General features: G+C 40.9%; 1 protein-coding gene across 1 annotated transcript in view; it reads right to left on the bottom strand.

Annotated features, from left to right (window-relative positions):
* The window catches only part of znf385b (zinc finger protein 385B), a gene marked incomplete at its 3' end in the record, with an annotated part of 70,559 nt that extends 49,650 nt beyond the window's left edge, over window positions 1-20,909 (bottom strand). The window contains exon 1 of the mRNA XM_083997316.1: window positions 20,863-20,909. The remainder of the gene's footprint in view (window positions 1-20,862) is intronic.
* Between the last annotated feature and the right edge of the window lie 488 nt (window positions 20,910-21,397).

Raw genomic sequence — 21,397 nt, 5'->3', positions numbered from 1 at the left:
ATCCACAACTGTTTGTTCCACACCTGAAGGGTCGACCTGCAGTGACTATAAAGTGAATGTGCAATAGCAAACATAGCCTAACCAATGAACGTAACCACTTGCAACTACCAAACATGATAATTGTTAACAACTAAAAGTAAGTCATTTTCTAACAATTTTATTATTATTAATTGTAGAAAGTGTACAGTTTTCGTGCTTTTTTTAAAACATATCGTCTACTCTTGCAAGAGTGCTGCAGCTGTTGGCTCTCAGAGTAGGTACTTGTGTATTTATTGAATGCATGACAGAGGACCAGCGCTCCCAATGTCGTTGTACATTACATGTGTATTGACAATAAATAAGTTCAATTCAATTCAACTCAAAAATGACTTCCTCACTTGGTTGTTTCAACACACAACTGCAACGAAGCCAGTGGTGGAGCCTGTATTTCAATTTATGTCGGCTAAAGAAAATTTCCACTGCCTCCTCATTTTACTGTAGCTTATATATATTTTTACTTTCTCCATAATGAAGAAGTATAAAGAGCTGAATTACATTCATATTCTGGATCTGTTATGAGTTTTTCTGCTTTATCACACATTGTATAAGTTATAAAAAATATACTTTCATTGTTTTTTCTTTGATTTTAACTACAGTCTCTGTGTTGAGTTTCCAGTTGTGTAGCAATGACCACAGGCTATGAACGGACGGGGAGGAAATGTTTTCAAATTTCTAGTCCAAACTGAAAATACAACAATACAATACAATATGACAACACCTTTCAGCTGTCAGTGATTAAGCTCAGTTATGATTATTAAAGATAAGCATTCACAAAAAGTGAATGAGAGACTGATTTCAGACTCTGTGAGACGAATTCTTGCTCCTTGAATCTTTCAGTTTCACTCAGCCTCATGGGTAATGTAGTATTTAGAGTTATTCCACATACCAAACAGAGAATAAAACAGTATAAAAATGTGTAAGGAACATTGATGATAAGATGACATGGTAAAAGTTTCGTTATCCAGGTGACTCAGCTGCTTTTTATCTCTACCTGACTCTCTCTCTCTCCCTCTCCCAGCTGGTTGTTAGTAGTCGACTTTATGTTCTGCAGACAGCTGGTTAATCTGCCACTGTGATGAATTAGCTACAAAATGCACACACACACACATACACACAGTCATACACACAGACAGAGCCAGCTGATGCTGACATCAGCTTTAGCGAGGGAAGGATTAAATATATCTGCTCTATTGAGCTGGGAATTACACAACACACACACACACACACACACACACACTCTCTCTCCCTCTCTCTTTCTCTCTCTCTCGCACACACACACAAAGGTGAAGACACACACTTGCTCACATCCACACATAGAAAGATTAAGATGCAGACAAAGAAAGAGCAAGTCAGTGAACTGAGTATTCAGCACCCAAATGAAATGAAATATGTGTGTTTACCTTTTTCTGTTGTAATGTGCGTGTAGCGTGTGTGTGTGTCTGTGTGTGTGAGTCTAATCCAGGCTGACCAGGCAGTCAGTAATCAGAGAGGCTAGCAGCTGTGGGTTATAATCCCACACACACATAACACACACACACACACATACACAGAGAAGCAACAATGTGATTCCTGACTGAAGAGGAGAAGCTGAAATATTTTCCTCTGCAGGATAAAAGCAGGTCAGAGCTTCGACAACCTGAAGAAGTAAAAGCTTCTGTTTTTTTAAGACTTCAAAGAAACCGAGCAGAGAGAGTAAATAAATACACATCACACACACTTAAAGGGATAGTTCAACATTTTGGCAAATTGGTCCATTGCCATAATCCCTATAGTCATAGCAGTATGTTTGTTACCTTTAATTGCCAGTGCAAGCTATTTTTAGAACGGCGGAGCAGAGCCCCAAGCTGCTCAGAGCTACGCTACGGAGACTCATGGGATTTCTTGGTTTCCCTCATCAAACTCATCAAATACACAATCCAACAACTCCAAAACGCTCTGGTGGGCAAGTTGTGACCTGAACATTCACCACGCTATGAGATAATAACGGAACGTTACGATAAGGAGTTGTTTTAGAGGCAAATACAGAGTCTGCTTGCTGAAAAACTGCTCCCAACAGGAACACGCATCAGCGGTTTTGCATGAATTTACCTCTAAAACAACTCTGTCTGGTGACGTTCTGTTATTATCTCATAGCGTGGTGAATGTGAAGGTCACAACTTGTCCACCAGAGCGTTTTGGAGTTGTTGGATTGTGTATTTGATGAGTTTGATGAGGGAAACCAAGAAATCCCATGAGCCTCCATAGCATAGCTCTGAGCAGCTCACGGCTCTGCTCCGCCGTTCTAAAAATGGCTTTAACAATTAAAGGTAACGAACCTACTGCTAAAACTATAGGAATTATGGCAATGGGCCAATTTGCCAAAATGTCGAACTATCCCTTTAATGACGATCCATGGTAAACACAGACAGTCCATCATCTCTCTCAGGCCACAGATCTGCTGTCGTCCACCAACATCTACCCATCTGACCACGCATCTATCGACCTGGACTTTTCTCTCCATCCCCGTTTCCACTTGCTCACCTGTTTTCTATTTCTATTCACGTGAGTTTCTCTGTTCGCTCTCACACCTGAACCCAGGTCCCTCATCACCTGAGCTGCCGTAGATTTATATTTATATTTATAGTATGTATCTGCCAGCAGCTTGTTTGTTAATGTGCCAGCCTGTTTTCCCAATGAACCTGCAACCTGTTTTTGTTTCCTACCGTTTCCTTTGTACCTGTTACCAGTGTTTATTATCGGGAGGCCGACTCACCTGCCTGCTTGGTGGTAGCACAAGGTTTGATTTCAGTATTTCTCAGTATAAATTTAATCTATATTTAGTTTAGAATGTTCAGGCTGTAATTATATAATCACAGCCTACATTTGGGTTTCTGCTATGACTGTATAGTTACCACACAGTTCCTCCTTTAATAACATGCAATTGCTAAATTTGTCAAAAACCAGAATGACCACCTCATGGTCGTCTTTCTCCAACTCTCAGATTAGTTTTCAGGTGACATCACTGTTTATTTCTATTTCTTTTTCTATATTTATTTATTTTATTTGTTTAATTGTGTTTTTAAAGGTGTACAGTTTACCTGAGTAAGGAAAACGAATTTGATTGGTCGTTATCGAGCGGGTGGGATATTCAAAGCTTGGGGCGAGACCGAGCTCCATGTGCGTGTGTGCGTGTCTCAGACGTTTGATTGACGGATGACGGATCCAATATCAGTGGCTGGTGAATCGTGAGCAGGCTGACGTATAATTTGCACGCCTGCATTATCCAATGCGAAAAAAAAGGAGAGAGGCGATATAGCGCCGCAGCTGAGCAATTAGTGCGATATAGCGCATTTAGCATGCGCCCCTGTCTGTATGTATGTGCAGGCAGAGATCAGAGATGATGTTTTAAATAACCATGCTAGCGTTTCACCAACTCTCATCTCTGCCAGTCAGCCTCTCAAACTGACGCCTCTCTCGCGTGCGGGCGCACCGCACGTAGACACACGTAAGAAAAAAAAATTTTGAAAAATGTTTTTTTTTTTTTTCTGTGAGACCGCCACAGTCTCTTTAATTAATGGGAAACACTGTGGTGGATATTTAAGATTTATTGTATCTTGAGAATTTGCTATAAAGTGTTTTCTGCCGTCACCATGACCCTGACCTTTGACCTCTAACCCCCATCCTTCAGGACAATCAAACATTTGTGTTAAATGTGAAATGAATTCCTCGTGTTGACACATTGCATTCGCAGTGGCAAAAAAAAAATCATGTTTTGTGAGGTCACTGTGATTTTGACCTTTGTTACCAAATTCTTATCAGTTTTTTCTGCTGAGTCCAGGTGAATATTTCTTTCAAGCTTTAAAAAAAGTGCCTCAAGGTGTTCGACATTAGATATTGCATTCACAACAGAGGTTTTGTGAGGTCGCCACAGACCTGTGACCTTTGACCTCAAAATCAAAAACAATTCAGCCTGGAGTCCAAGTGAATGTTTGTTTTAAACTTTTCATGTCAAGCCAGTTTTTGTCTATACGATATTATGCATAAATACAATTTTTTCCTACTAGAGGTAATCAAAATATTTATTTCTTTGTATATTCATTTATTTATTTATTTATTTATTCAGTCTGTCAGTTATTCATATGTACGCACCTTAAAAGGGAAACTCATCTCATCACTAAAGCAGATTGATTTCACCATTGAGACAAATATACAGTATTTATTCATTTATTTAGAACATATCTCAGAGGAGAAAACCATCTCATTAGCAGAGCAGATTTATTTCACTGTATTACAGTAAAATATAAAATTCGATGTAACCACTTCCAGCTGCACTCGCCATCTTGTACGCCCATTAACACCATTTGACTTTTGTTGTGAGAAAAAACCTTTTATGTCCCAAATGTATGTCAGCTTTTCAGGAACAAGCAGGCGACTGCAGCTCGTGTGTGTGTGTGTGTGTGTGTGTGTGTGTGTGTGTGTGTGTGTGTGTGTGTGTGTGTGTGTGATTGTGTGTGTGATTGCTCAGTGGTGTGTGGAGGCTTTTGTGAACTGTCGTACTCGACCCTTCAACTTTGTCTGACACGACAGAAAAATCACTAAACACGGAGAGCCGAGGTTTTTCGGCATCAGATATTTTGTCTAATCTTGTTCTTTTTTTCTCGTTCGCACGCTATCGCTACGCCGACAAGCAGCTCAGCCGATTGGTCCAAAGCCCTCTGAGTCCTGTTGTTGGTGTAAAAGATAAAGAGAAGGAGACACAGGGGGCTGGGGGTGTGGGGAGGGGGCACTAATGTATGTCCCTGTTCCCTGAGAGGCTGTACAACACACACACACACACAGTAACCTAAGGGGACGACAGGACGAAGGAACTAATGGAGATGTGAAAAGACAGAGAGAGAGGTCTGAGAGTGGCTGTCTCTCACCCCGAGGCCAATAGCTGGTAATGACAGTGGTCAAACATACACTCATACACACACACACACACATACACACACACGCACAGTAAACACACAAACACAGCAGTGGCCAGCAGCGCCAGAGATGCTGAAACAACCCACTGGATACAGTTTGATGTTTGTGTGTCTGTCCCTGAAGGAATCTGAATCTGAGAGCAGCACAATCACAGGAAACTGGTGAAAAACTCCACTTCACAGTTTGTTTATGAGAATCTGCAGAAATCGGTCCCAAATAAGACACAAATTACCTCTTTTTTTTTTTTTACCAGTGATAAGTTAAATAAGATCACATCTTGAATTACAGTACAGAAGCATTTTCCCCCGACAAACAGCAGCCACATCTGGCTCGTGCCTTGTTTCTATTTGAAGACGTTTTCCTCGGGCAGAGCCTCCTCCCCGGCTGCGTGTGACCTCCAACGGGCTCCACAAGTTCAAGTCTCAGGCAGCAAACCGTTTCATTTCTAACCTCGAAACATAAACTGGAGCAGCTCTGACCTGAAACCACAAATGAAACACTGAGCTTGTGGGGAGGAGGAGGAGGAGAAGAAGGAGGAGGAGGCGGAGGTCTACCTGACAGACTGGATTCAGGACACAACCCAACGCACATTTTCCTCACACAAACATGAATATAACCTGAACTACAGCAGATGAACGCTTGCAGGATAAAATATGCACGCTCTCTATCGCTTCATCGCTGCTGCAGTTTATAGATATTTTCTGACCTAATATTTGTACGAGACACATCATCACTGTACAGATGCCAGGCTGAATTTAGGTTGTGTGGATTGTCTGTAGTCGTGAAAGACATCAATGCACCACAACAAAAAAAGAAAAAAAAAGAAACACAATCAAACAGAGAAAAACATCCTTTTCAATTTGATATCACATTACGCAACCCAATGATACGTGCAACAAATACAGAGAACTCAATCACAGGAATGCACAGACTGTGTTTCCTGAGGACGCTATTAGCTGATGCACTTGTCATGAGCTGCGTCCCAACGGGGGGAAGGTGAAACAAGACATGATGAGCCTTTATCAATATGTAACAATAACAAAGTTAAGCTACAATCTTTTTCTCCCTCCGTTGTGTGTAGCCTGAACAACTCTTAAATACAAACTTCATTATTTTTGCACTGTTTGTTTAAGATGATCGTCAAATTGCATAATTATCATTGCAGCACTTAATTATCATGCTTTTTATGCATCAAGTTTGCCTTTCTGGGTAACTGTTAATGATGCACTATATATTTTTACATATATTAATAATATATATATTTACTTATATGACTTATATCTACTTATAATGTTCTAAATAATTAACGTTTATACAGTGTTATTGCCTGTGTGTTTTTTTCTTCATGTTGACCTCTAGTAAACCAGTTTCCAAATGTGGTTCTATTGCAAACGGCCAATAAAGTGACACTGACCATCACCTAGCAACCGACACATTAACTTTATCGTTATAATCAATATCAAATCTTAAATCTTTGGCTACATCGGACCATGAAGGGTTCACCCGCCACTGGAGCCGTAGAAGCCACATTTCTAAGCCACATTTAAAAGTAACCTTAGAATTAATACACCCTCTGAACTGGGACACAGCTATTGTTGTGTTGTGTTTGGAGTAGTGGTCACACAATGGACGACCATGTGACACACACACACTGACCCAGAATGACACAATAACTAAGACAAAAAGCCTGAAAATCCTGAAATGACTTGTATTGTCTGGATTTTTTATCAATTCAGCCCAATCAGATTTGTTAAATCTACACAATGTCAGTAAATGTGTTTAGGCCGCTGGTAAAAGATTCATTATTTTCATGCATTACACCAACTAAAATGCAGGAAAGATCAAACATATTTTTCCACTAGAGCAGCGACCGAAAGCGCTATGTACAGTCCTAAAATGGAGATTCTTACTCCATGACTTAGCTTGATACAGGCCACATTAGAGTGAACCCCCTATGTAGACTACACACTGCAATAATGTGAAGATTAAAACATGTGAAATAAACAGATCTTTTTCCAGATTCTGTTGATGGGACTTCAGCTTTAGTTCATTTCTGCGTCTGGATTTATTTCCTGTATTTCACAGGGCTGCATGTGTGTTGACAAACTGCTGAATGTGTTTCCCAGTTCGTTGTCAGGACCTCAGTCTTTATCACTTCCCGTTGCCTTGTGAAGCCTTCTAACCACTGAGTCAAGAACCATTAGGAATGTGTTGGAAACAAAGTCAAATCTTAAATCAAGGAGAGAAAAAAAAAAAATCAAACATCAATTTCAGTCGCAGTGAAATTAAAGGGAGATCAGGGAGATCAGGGAGGTGGTAAAAAGTGGAGGCAGCGATGAAGGAGCCGCATTTGCCAAATGGAAAGAACGAACTGATCCAGACAGGTGGAAACACAGGTTTGTAGACGGTCCAGCTTTCTGTCCGTCTGTTTTCTGGTCGTCAAGGAAGCGCATGTAGTAACAACACAACCAGTGATGTCATTGTGGTCGGTCCACTAGGAAACTATGACACACACAACATGCACACAGAGTCAGATTAAGCGGTGACCTGCAGTCTCTCTGTTCTCCGTCCACATCCTCCTCCAGGTCGTCTCTGAAGGATTTGTGTCCAACTAAATGAAAAAAAAAAGAAAAAGTAAAACTAACAAACCAAAAAAAAAAAAAATGTTCTACATCTCTGTAAAACAGTGATGTGGTTCATCTGCTGCTCTGTCAGGTTCAGCTCAGTTCAGCTGGATAACACACCAGAATATCTTGTTTTTTGTTCTCATGAAATCAAACTCATCGTTATTGTTGGACAGCAGGTTCAACAACCAACCAGAGACATAAAATGACCACAACAGGGTGTAAATAATGTAATAACACTAAGAGACACAAAACATAAAAGAAATGATGCAAAATCATGAAAAAATCATGAAAACACGACTACAGAAACAGAGTGATAAAAAATTACAGCAAAGTGGCATAAAACGACCACATCAAAAAGACAAAAGACAACAAAAACATTTTTTTTTAAAAACCACAAAGAGATGAAACACCAAGCAAAGTGGAATATAACATAACTAAAATATATTTACAAAGCACTTTCCACACACAACAGATCCACATTAAAGGCACAAAGCTAAGCTCACACATGTAAATCCAAACACAAAAGACAAAGTCAAATACACAATGAATACCAACTACTGACAAAGGACACGACCGCACAACCACAGAAAAACCAAAAACAACGTTAAAGAAACACAAAACTTCCATGTCGACATGAAAAACTAATGAGAAAACACTCAAAACGACCACACTAAATCTGACTGGAGAGAGAAACAACTTTCATTTTTAGGGGCCAGGCTGGACTGTTTATTATTTATGAGCTGACATATTCATAATCACAACCGCTGTAACCACAATAAGAGGTCGAGTTATTGATCTATAGCTTTAAATCCGACACTGTCACTGTTTGTAATTCAAACTCACTGATACTAATCTCACTGTTTACTGTTCACTCTCCCACATACGCATCAGTTACTGTCACTGCTGATGTTGTTAACCCAACACCTCCTACTGCCCCTGAGGCTTTTATTGTGAAAAGGCCTCAGGAAGTAGAAGAGTTTAGCACCAATAAGGATCATTCACATTATGGGGTGGGAGAAAAAATTGATTCACATAAGTATCACGATATTTTTTTGATGATTTTTCGATTTTTTTTTAAATATAAATATTGTGCAATGTGCATTTGTTCGCCTTTTTTACATACAGAGAGTCCAGGTTTTGAAAAGGGTTTAAGTTCACTTTATAATGGAGTATGTGAATTTATAGGCTCCTACAGTATTTGTGTGCAGATAAATGTTAAAATGTAGCAGTTTACCTCAGTCGTTATCTCATTTTGTCAGAAAGGTTTCAGAAGCCTGCTTTTTCTATACTCTTTTATTTTTGCCTCTTGCAGTCCAGGCTTTTGAAAAGAGAGTAAACATATACCGTATATTGCTGCTGAATAAATCTTAAAAACTGACTTACATGTGTATTTTGGGGGAAATATGGTTCCTGGAATAGTCTGTAGACAATTATAATCATTCAACTGTTTCACTGGTGTTAAAAATGCAGACTAAAAATCGAGAAAATCGGCAATATCGTAGAATCGCAATTTAAATCGTATCGGCATCCAAAAAATCATAGAAGAATAGAATCGGGAGAAAAGCATATCGTCCCAGCCCTAATTCACATTGAGAAATAATTAATCTAAAAGGCATTTTTCCTCAGTCAGTGGGTCAGTTTTCAATATTGATAGAGTAATTTAACAATCGTCTGATTTAGAGATGAGGTTACACTAATCCCGCTCAGTTAATACGACTCAGCGTGGTCGTTTATTAATGAGTGATTACTGATGATTGACTCCATGTCTGCAGCTCTCAGTGTGAACAGATACACTTTGACAGAATCTGGGATTTCATTTGGATCACGCTCAGGAAATGATGTAGAGCGTGATCGTGTGAATTTTTAATCCCCTCATGTGCACGACCGACATCATGTTGTATGGTTTACATACCGCAGCAGGGATTAGGACACACACACACAGACACACACACACACAGCGGGAGGTACAGCGAGGTTATTCTGCCCGTCCAACCTTCACTTCAGGACGCTGCGACTTCTGTTCCGTCTTTAAATAGCTGCTCGGCTCCATCAGGACCTGACACTTTCTCCTCAAGGTGAAACTTTCGCACTAAAATCCAGGCCTGAACCGCTCTCCTCCTCCTCCGTGCTAACTGATACCGCCGCCAACAAAGGTGCAGGCTCGCGGGGCCACGGGCTCTAATGAACCACCTCTGTCTGAGAACTGACACTGAACTCACAGAGGAAGAAGAAGAGGAAGAGAAGATGTAGAGCAGTATGCAAAAAGACAAAATGTCTGTCTGGACCGCACGGGGCAAATATTTTTTGAAGAGAAAAGAAGCAAAAATATGTAAAAAAGAAAAAAAAGAGCTGCTCTTCAAATGTTAATGCTAAAACAACACAAGGAAAAATTAAATAGTAATGATGACATGTGGAAAAGCGCTAATGGAGCCCTTCTTTGAGAACTAGTATACGCATGTAGGTAAGGGGGTAGAAATGGATCTGGTTTTGGGGGGTTGTGTGGCAGCGAGTGGCACAGATTCTGGATACAAATGTCAAGAAAGTGGCAGAGAAAAGAGGTTTTCCTCCACAACAGGACAAGGATCTGAAGGAAATATTAAACTATGTCAAAAAACACAAGACGAAGCTTTAAGCAACTCATAGTCCCAGACATGAACATCACTGGAGATTAGGGCTGCAACTAACTATTATTTTCTCTATATATTCATCTGTCGATTATTTAAACGATTAATCGATTAGTTGTTTGGTCAATAAAATGTTAAAAACTGTTGAAAAATGTCTATCAGTGTTTCTCAAACCACAAGATGACAATGTTGTCCTCAAATGTCTTGTTTTGTCCACAAACCAAAGAGAGACTCAGTTTATTGTCATAAAGGAACAAAGAAACCAGAAATATTCACATTTAAGAAGCTGAAATCAGAGAATTTTGACTATTTTTCTTAAAAAAACTACTGAAACCGATTATTCGATTATCAAAATAGTTGACGATTAATTTAATAATCGATCATTGTTTGATTAATCAATTAATTGTTGCAGCTCTACTGGAGATCTGAAGATAGATCTTAAACAAACTGTTTATAGTGAATTCTTTTTTTTTAAATCAAGATTTTATTCCTGTAAGTGTGCAGTAAATAAATACACAAATATTGGTGGTTTCCTGCCTGAACAGGAAGCTTCAGACTCACAGAGAGATAAACCAGATGTTCATCTATTACAGACTGTCAGGGATTAACACACACACACACACACACACACACACACACACACACACACACACACTCGTGTATACACCCCACTGCATGTAGGTTACCCAGCAGGCTGTGCAGGATTTGGTGGGACATGATTGGTTGATCCAGAAGGGGATTGTGGGATTGGGATTATAATCCACAGATAAGAGAGAGAGAGAGAGAGAGAGAGAGAGAGAAAGAAAGAGAGAGAGAGTGTGTGTGTTTATATGTGTGTTGTAGCTCAGTTAGTATAATCTGTGGTCTAATAATAGAGATTACCACTCCCATTCTTCTAATGCACATCTACCGACGGTCGTCTGTCGTCTAGCTCCGCCCCCCTCCGCACTGTCTCAGAACAACACCGAACTCCTCCGACCTTTTCACCTCCCTGTGACTCCGCATGTGTCTGTGTCACTGAGGTCAACATTAGTCGGACAGACCTAGTATATAGTGTAGTAGCTACACTTCAGAATAACCTGCTGGCACTAGTAGCCCATCTCTGGCCCGGTGCATGCTGGGAAATGTTCACACACACACCCATCCCCTCCCCAGAAAAAGGCCCTAATCAGGTCAAGCAGGTGGAGCGATGCATGTATGGATAGATTATTTAGAACAAGTCAGCAGCTGTACTGCTCAAAATCTGGGTCCAGCATCAGTCTGGATCATCTGGACTCTTAAAGGGCAACACACACACATACACACGCACACACACACACACACACACACACACACACACACACACACAGGTGGCATGAGACATATAAAACAACCACATCCACTGTTTTCTACCTATACGAGTCCAAAAACTAATGTTAAAAACAACACTATCTTCACAGTGTCAACAAAGATCATAGCTTTCAAGAAAAGCATCCAGGCCACCGTAGATTCATTACTATCGCATCTTCTTTTGTACAGTAGCTTCTCTGGTGTGAGGTGAGAAACACACATTATCCAGGAAAGACACTCACTCACACTGAGATTTTTAGTCCCAAGGTGTAAAATACAGCACATTAAAAATACAGCTTTAGTGAAGCTGTCATCACACATAGAAGCTGTGAAAAAATGCAAATTTGCACAAGATCTGTGGAAAGCCATTATTTTCTCTCTTTATTAATAGTTCTTAAATTGGTTTATTCTAAGGTTTGGTTGTGCAGTGTCGCTATTTATTACTTATTTAAAATTTTTATTTGTGCTAGAGCACTTTTAATGTTTTATCTTTTTATTATCATGTTTAATTCAGTATGTGGTAAATTCTGTGTGGACTGAGACTATATGAGTGGGTCGTTTTTTACTTTCAACTGGAAAAAAAATCAACTTAAGGGTTCAAATAAAGTAACTAGAACCTGACTATTTAATTAAAACCAGATAAACTTTCTTCTGTTTACTTTTATTTGTTGCTATTTGAGGCTAATGCTGAGGCTGAAGGTTAACATGAAGCTACAACCTACTGCCCCTCAGGGATTTATTATACCTGCTCTCTCCGGAGATGTTCCCATCAAGGAGACGTTTTGTTTGTCCTGCCCTGAGTTCATGTCACGTCCACTGTGTGTTATAGACGTCACATGACACAACGCGACACAGTGACGCTCATGTCTGTTGCTCTTAAGCCAGACTAAGCCAGACCAAACAGACTCACCTCACTGAGCACGACTATATCAGGAACAACGTGCTAATACTGGGAAGGGTCTACAGTATGTACCTGTCTTTACTCTCTAATCAGTTCTGCAGGTTTGTCAGCTGCACATTCACACTGAGGACTTGTCGTTCTACCTCATCCCAGAGGGGTTTCTTTCTTTTTTCTTTCTTTTTTTTGCTGGATTCAGATCTGGTGGCTGGGGAGACCACTGACGCACACCGACTGAACTCATTGTCAAGTTCGTGAAACCAGTTCGAGTCCTGAGGCTTTGAGAGTTTAAAATCTCAGGAGATCAGCAGTTTCAGAAATACTCAACCCAGCTAAAGTCGCCCTGACACCAACAATCAAAGTCACTGAGGTCACGTTTTACTCTTTTCTGACATCTGATCTGAAAGCTTCTGACCTGCACCTGCATGGTTTCTGTGCACTGCAATGCACGAGTGGATAACTGCATGGATGCGCAGGTGTTCAGTGTTCCCATGTGAGACTGCAGTGATTTGATTTCAGGTTTTGACACCAGGCCAAATCTTCCCAAGTCCACGTCCTCAACATGTCGACAAAATCTGGCAACAACATCCAGACTGGAGCTGAATCTGAGTCCACGTCCACTTTGTATCTCTCAACTGTTACATGGTCGGCCAGGAAATCTGGCACAGTCCCCTTCAGGATGAAAATTAATCACATTAGTGTAATGTGATCCTATAAAGCTACAACGCCGTTCCCATCAGCCTTAGTTGTAGTTCTTTGCATCCAGTGTAGGGATGCACATGATTAACCGTTTAACCATTAACTGATAACAAGAACTTTGACCGGTTAATACTATCGGTTAATTTTTTTAGCTCCTCGTGTCGTCAACTCATAGGGACTTGCAGACTTCCACATGCCTTCGGGCATACTAGGACTGACAGTATGTGCCAGTTATGCACCGCAGTCCCCGTGTTCCTCTCTCTTCAGCCTGGTGTTTGGCTGCACTTTGTATAAAAACAGTTCAACATTGGAAGATCTAACTTCCATCTGAGACAGAAGCACAGTGGATCTGGCGCTGGTCAGCTGTTGCAGCGTATGTGTGTGTATTTTATAACGGCAAAAAAGAAAACCATCGGCAATTGCCCCTGTTAGTGTTTTAATCTTATCTGTTAATAATCGGTTAGCAAGCGTCGGTTATGGGCCATTAAAAAAATTCAGAATGTGCATCCCTAACGCTAACCCAGTGCTAATTATCCGCAGCGATGTAAACATGTCGGAGTTAAGATGGCGAGCACATAGATCTCCACATAGATCCAACCAACCAAGAGCACACAGCTGATAAAGTGAGTCAAGTCTGGTGTTCCTATACTGCTTGGCTGGAAAGAAAACCTGCAGCCACACCGGCCTCTTTGTGGAAAAGGTTGCCCATGCCTGACAGAAACTATAAATAGAGACGGATGTAGCTCCCGTGACGTCACCCTCGGGTCCCTGAAGAGTGGTTTTGAAGCTCCGACTGAGCTGCTCCACCGTCGCCACCTTGACAAGAGGAAATTAACCGTCCGGACGAAAACATATTTTTGTACCAGGCTGTAAACACGCAACGTTTGGTACTTTAACATGGGAGTCTGTGGGGACGGACTCACTTGGAGCCAAACCATAGTGGTCATTTGATAATTGGACCAAAGCCACTGTGACTGTAAAAGCTTGCTGTTGTTAGCATTGCTCTCAAATACAATATAAATACCTCTTAGCATCGTTTTTTAATATTTAGTGCATCATCTGCACATAAACAAATAAATCACAGTAGGCAGCTAGAATCACCAGAGGCTCCACGATACGATACTATCATATGATGTTATTATTGATCTTAAATGTTTTGTGATATCCTGAGAAATGCAATAACAAACTGTTGTTAATAATTGTTAATTGTTATACAAACGGTACAAAACTTTGTCAACATCTGCATTATATGATAAGATAAAGTCTGTTCATCTCATTTGAATCATCGACCGACCATCACAATCGGAAAATTTGTATTTCTAGTTGACATGATAAAAGATCAATACTTGGCGTCCGTGCATCGATACAAAATACTGTACGCCTACATCACAGAGGTTTCATCTCTAAACGTTTCCCCTCATCGGCTCCAAACAAACCAAACACTCTCCATGTGAGTACATGGTGGTGAGCGTCAGCAGTATTCACAGTCGAAGACGAGGAGCCGAAGATGTGAAAACATGAACCGGGCCCCGAAAGACGAGAAGACGGCTACGACGTCACTTCCTTCTCACCGTGCTGACTCATCAAACATTCAACAGCCGCTCCACTCAACTAATGGAAGAAGAAACATGAGACAAACGGACAGAAACACACACCTTAGCGGAGGAGGGCAGGTGGTTTAAGTTAAGACACACTCACTTGTTTCTGCTCTGTAACGGTCTCTCAGGCTACAGACTGAGGGCTGACAGAGTGACACCGCAGAGGACGGGAGGACGCTGGAGAGTAAAAAACTGTGTCTCAGTGTCTTTGAAACTTTGTTTTCTGTGTGACTTTGTGTTTGACAGGATTACCTTTCCTGTAAATTTCCTGCTGACACACAGAAACTGCCTAGAAATCAGAGTCATGTCTACACTAAGCTTCGCTACATCTGACAGAAAATCCCTTTTCTTTACATTTTCTTGCCGTCGTCGGTTCATGCTATGCCAGCACATTACACACACACCCCAAAAAACTGAGCTTCTTGGAAAAAGTCCCTCAAGGAGATGAGCTTGAAAACTCTGCTCCCATGTTTTACTGGTGACAAGAAAAACCTGAGGAAACAATGACGTTGGATCAGTAGAATTTAAAGGGGAACGATGCAAGTCCGGTCGCTTTTTCTCAGTTTTGCTCAAACTCCTCTCGACCATGTGCATTTGTTTACAACAAAGCCGATGACAAAGCAATCCATGGAGCAGTGGATGACGTTATATATCATATACATTTTATGATGTGTATATAAACAAGAGATTACAGATTAAGGGGCGTGTTTGAGTCGTGGTGCCACCGAGACAAGATCTTGCAAGGTTGGTTTTGGGCCAAGGTGGAAGGCAGAGAGCCCTGAAACAAGTCATTTAACCATCACAATTACTCCAAAGCTGTTAAATAAATTAATAATTCAAATTCAATAAAGGTAAACAATCTTGCATAATCCCTCTTTAAAGATTAATTTAATCAACAATGTTTGATAATTTTCTTGCCGTCAATAAATCCCACAAAAAGCCTAAAAACCAAGAATGAACTGATTCAGATTTGCATCCAAAGCTCGGTCTCTGTCCTGTGTGTCTCTGCTGAGCTCTGTAAAAACAAATCAACAAGAGTGACGTCTTCCTACAACCAAGATTATTTTGATTCAGTGTCACATGTGCACAGTCCTGCCACTACAGCACCAAATGTGGATTCATGTCTTTCACAGGCAACTGTTTCTCAATACAGAGCACAGCGAGAGTTTGTTTTTATTTGTGTGCTTCAAATTGTTTGCTCAACAGCGACCTCATCTATCCATCTGCTGCTTTTCACAAATGCAGCACTTCATTTATTTATTAGAAGAAAAAAAGATTCTGTGTGCTACAAAGTATGAATGAATATTATCCAGAATTTAATTTCTGTTGCAGTGAAGTTTAATTTAATAGATCCATAATTTCTAGGGGGACGTCCTGGTCTGACTGTCTGTCTCTCACAGGTGAAACTCCTGACGACTTCCTGCGGACTCCTGACTGATGACACAGTGTGTAACCGTGCGTGTGTGACAGTGTGACCTTCACTATCTCAGCATGTGTGTGTGTGAGTGTGTAAATGTGTGAGTGTGTGTGTAATACCTCAGAGACATGAGTCGCAAGGAAACACTTCATCACTGCCGTCCTATTTACACACACTTTGTCTTACACACGCACACACACACGCACAGAGTCGACTTTTCTTTTATACACTCCTTTATACACTCTGTCCTTTTTGTACGCACCTTCTAAACAACCGCACACGCACACACACACGCACACATGCACACACCTCTCCCTCTCTTTCTCTCTCTTTCTGATCACCATCAAGCCACTAATTATGTTTTTGATAATAATCATCCAATCACGTTTCATTAATGTCATCACTTCCTCTTTGTCACATGACGGGAACTTAATTAAAACTTCTTGACAACATGGGGAGTAGGTAGAGACACACACACACACACACACACACACACACACACACACACACACACACACACACACACACACACACACACACACACACAGGTAGTTCCATAAATCACAGCAGACAGAATGGGAGTAATGAGGTAGCTAGCTGTTAGCTCTGTGTACTGTAGACAGCACCTAGCGTTGGTGAGCACGTACACACACACACATGCACACACAGAGACACACACACGCACACACACACACACACACACACACACACACAGAGACACACACTGTACTCCACGTACTTCAGTACTCTGAGTATTGCTGCTACAGGAAGAAAGTAGAAAACTGTCTCTTGGGGGAAACACACCTGTTCTGAAGCAACAAAACTACTGAGCAGACACAAAACTAAAAGAAGTTTTTAGTCGATTTTTTCATGGGAAAAGTTGAGATTTAGGAAAAATGTCTTTATTTTCGATGAGAATCATTTTCATGTCTATTAATCTAACATGACTCCAGAGCCAGGTGATGTTAGCGAAGCTTTAGTACCAATTAAACAATTGATAAATCTTTGTTAATCATTGTTTTAGAGCTGATGTAGGTAGGTGGAGTCACCTTTAAGAAACCAGGCTAGCAGTTTCCTACCGTTTCTAGTCTTTATGCTAAGCTAAGCTAACTGGCTCATTGGTCCAGCTCAGTGTTTCACACTCACAAAATAATGGAAACTGTAAATCTTCTCTTCTTATTTGCAAGAGAATAGGCCTATGAGTGAACACACTTAACAAAATTTCAAAAATGTTTACGCCTTTAATCTGAGAGTCACCTGTTGTTTCCCTACACGATTAAAATGTTAATTAATTTAATTGAATATTGATGTAACACGTTCACGTTCCCTCCTGTTTCAACAGAACAGCAATAAAGTTGTTTTAATGAGCTTGTTACACCTGCCTGGTGTCAGTCCACACACACACACACACACACACCAATCATGGACGCACTGCACACAAAGGGAGGACATATTTAGTACAGAAACAACAGTTTGTGGTTGTGTGTGTGTGCGTTTGTGTGTGTGTGTACGCTCTCTGTAGGTTTTCCAAACTAATCTGTCCTGACGTAACAACGTGCTGCTTCTCAATCTGCCCACTGCTGGAGTCCTGGCACACACACACACACACACACACACTGTTTAGTAATGTTGTCATGCTCTATAAATAGGTAAAATTGATTTGTGTGGAGGAGAACAGGAGAGAGTGTTACAGTAGGATACATCTACCTATACTGTACAAAAGGAAGATGCGCATATGTAAACTGTCCAGCTGTCAGCCTGGACCGACACATACACACTCATGCAGCTCGTTAGTGCATTTTAATGTCTCTTTAATCAGTCTACAGGCTGGTTTTTACAGGCTAGATATAAAACAGCTGGTGTAACAATCTAGTTTAATTGTCTTGTGCACAACCACTGGTGCTAATGAGTCCAGTCTAACAGAGAGATGGTTCAGTTTAACAACCAGTTAGTACAGTCTAGTATAGCCCACTCTAACAGCAGGTTTACATAATCACTGTTGGTAAGTTTATAGCAACTAGTCTTAGTCTTACTCTTATGGTAACTAGTTAGTAAACACTGAGCCTTAAACAAAACATCTTAAACCTTATATGGTTGCTGTGTCCATTCGTTTTCATCTTTATGTTTCCTTCAGTGAAGATGACACATGATGTTAGTGTGGTTAAACAGCAGGTTAGGACGGTCTACTGACTAGTTAGTATCTCTAACAGCAGGAGTGTGAGTTTTCATCTGACATTGAGTAACACATTGGGTTTAAATAACATTATTGTGTTTATGTGAGCACTGAGGGAAAGACGGAGATGGGCTGCAGTCTAACAGCTAGTTAGTACAGTCATACAACAGTCTGTTAATATTTCATTTCATTTTCGATTTATTTCATTCATGGTATGTACATACTCACTAACCATCAGGTAATCTGCTCTAACAATAGGCAGGTGTTGTCCTCCTGTAGTGGGTTTGCATTGACTAGCTGTTGATGTGTTGATGACAGGTCAGGTGACTGCACACTGCTGTGGTTCTTTGCTCTGATTGGACGATGAGCTCAGAGTGAGTGAAGGAGTGAGTGTCTCAGTCAGCTTCTCTCTTCTGTTTTAATTAAGTTGATTTGTGTTAATTAAACTCAGAGAGGACGGAGACAGAGTGGAGGTCCAAACAGCCAAACAAAGACTAGTAGGCAGCAGAGGGAAGGAAGGTGAGGAAGGGAAGAAGGGAGGAAGAAAAGAAGGAAGGGAGGGAGGAAGCGAAGGAGGAAGAATGGAAGGAAGGAAAAGAGGAAGACAGGAGTGCAGAACTTTCTAATTTCATGCAGCATGGGGCAGCTGGATGGATGGCAGCAGCGAGTTTCCAGGTCACTAAGGAAAAGTAGGAAAAATGGAGGCAGTGAAGAGAGAGAAGCAGGTAAAGACGTGAAGTTAGAAGAAGTGGAGAAAAGAAAGGAGGAGACGAGACGAGATGAGCAAGACAGGGGGGAGAAATGAGGGCAGAAAAGGAAAGGAAAGGAAAGGAAAGGTAAAGATAAGGAGAAAGGACAGGAAAGGAGTGTTTCAGTTGAAGCTGCAGAGGGGCGCTACAGCCCAACTGATTGGTTTCATCAGTCTCACGCTCTCTCTCACATACACACAGTCATTTTGTCATCTATGTGAAAATTAACATCTCCACGACAAAGAGACCAAGAGAGAGAGAAAGAGACAGAGAGGACAACTCTGGTTGACTTTGTGTGTTTTGTGTGTGTCAGCTCTGATCCATAAAGAATCTGTCCCAGTTTTTATGTTTCACTTTTGTTTCACAGTTTTTTTTTAATGTTTTGATGTGAAATAATTAATAACTGATTCAAACATGTCAGACCAGCTCTGCTCCATGTGAACACAAACTGTCAGTTACAGCTGCAACCTGCGTTTATAATGGCCTACCATGAAAAAATGAAAATGTTTTGGTTACTAAAGCAACACGGCACAGGGATACTACCTATCACAACTTTCTGCAGAGTCCAGGTCGACCTCATCAGACGTCAAATTATGTCCAGAGCTCAAAATAAATCACATTCAGTAAATTATCAGACAACAGAGGATGCTCAGGTCGTGACCATCAAAATGTTTCATACTTCTTTAAAAACAGATGCTGTTTAATATAAATAAGATTCTGAACACAAAACACATATGACAACCTTTTAAAATATGAATCACCATCAAATACATAAACAGGCTGCACGGATTCAATAATCCAGCTGATATCAAATATAATGAGTCTTTGATTCTTCAGTTATCGAAAACTGAATTGACAACTCAATTTTGTCAACTGATTCGTTTTTTTTCTGCATATTTCAAGGTATCACCTCCTCAGATCAGATGATTTGCAGCTTTTTTTCCATCATATATCACAATAACCTCAATTATTTCGACTATTGAACAGACAAAACAAGAAGCATAAAAGGACGTCCTCTCTGCATTTTTCAAATTAAACCAGCATCTGAAAACCTTAATGAAAACTCTCATTATCTGCCACCTTATAAAAGTCTCATCTACCGTCTTGTATACCAACTACAAGTAATGCACGAATCATAATAGGACCTTATGAAATAATGAAATAAAACCCTCCTACAGTCACAGTTACTTTATAAACTTCAGGCTCATATTCCTGACAGCGCTGCTTGAGTACTTGTACTGAGGTGACATGTTTACAGTGTGGTGTTAGTGCTTCTGAATCCTCCTCCTCCTCCTCCTCTACTGCTGCTATATTACTATTTTTACTCCAGGGGAAGATGTGGGTCCTTCTCCCACCGCTGCCCTTCAGACTCACACACACACACACACACACACACTGACACTCACGGCCAGAAGATTATGATATTTATCTTTCCAGCGACAGATTGAGAAGCTGATGTGAACGAAAATCAACAAAAACACAACATACACACACTGAGGTCATATTATTATTAAGTAGAAATAGAAAAAACAAATAAAACAGAGTAGTTTGTTCTGTCTGTGAAGCAGCCTGAAAGTGATCCGGACAATAACCACCGGACAGAAACGTCTCCGGTGTTCGCGCGGTTTAAAGCTTCAGCCGCTCGCGCTCGGTCCGTTTCATAATAACCTTCAACTATCAGAAGAAAAGATAAAAGAAAAGAGAAGGAGTGAAAGATGAGAAGAGGTGGAGGTGGAGGAGGTGGAGGAAGGTGACTTACCGGAGGAGGAGGTGATGGATGGATGAAGAAAGTAGAGTCCTGTTGGTTTCTGAAGCGCTGAACTCCGCTCACACACTCTGACTGTCAGCTGCCGATCATTAATAATCAGTGATCAATACTGAACGTTGCCTCTGCGTCCTGTCTGCGAGTCCGAGCTGAAGCTTCATTGATTGGTTGAATGTCGATCACCCGCCATCCATCAGGTATCAGTCCGGACACTGAGCAACTCTGTCGGAGCAGCGGAGAGCCGCGCGCTCTGCATGCGCCGCACCGAGAGCCGAGCGGAGCCTAGTGCGCATGCGCCGCACGCACGCACGCACACACACACACACACACACACACACACACACACGGGGAGAGAGAGAGAGGCTTAAATTGCATCCAATAAAAATAAAAGACTCACAGTTGGATGGATTGTAGAGGACAAAAATATCTGATACCTTGTTACCTGTGTGTGTGTGTGTGTGTGTGTGTGTGTGTGTGTGTGTGTGTGTGTGTGTGTGTGTGTGTGTGTGTGTGTGTGTGTGTGTGTGTG

Source organism: Trachurus trachurus (assembly GCF_905171665.1).
Source record: "Trachurus trachurus genome assembly, chromosome: 21".
NCBI lineage: Eukaryota > Metazoa > Chordata > Actinopteri > Carangiformes > Carangidae > Trachurus > Trachurus trachurus.
The sequence above is the reverse complement of the archived record's forward strand: the minus strand, read 5'-3'. Positions and strand labels throughout refer to the sequence as shown.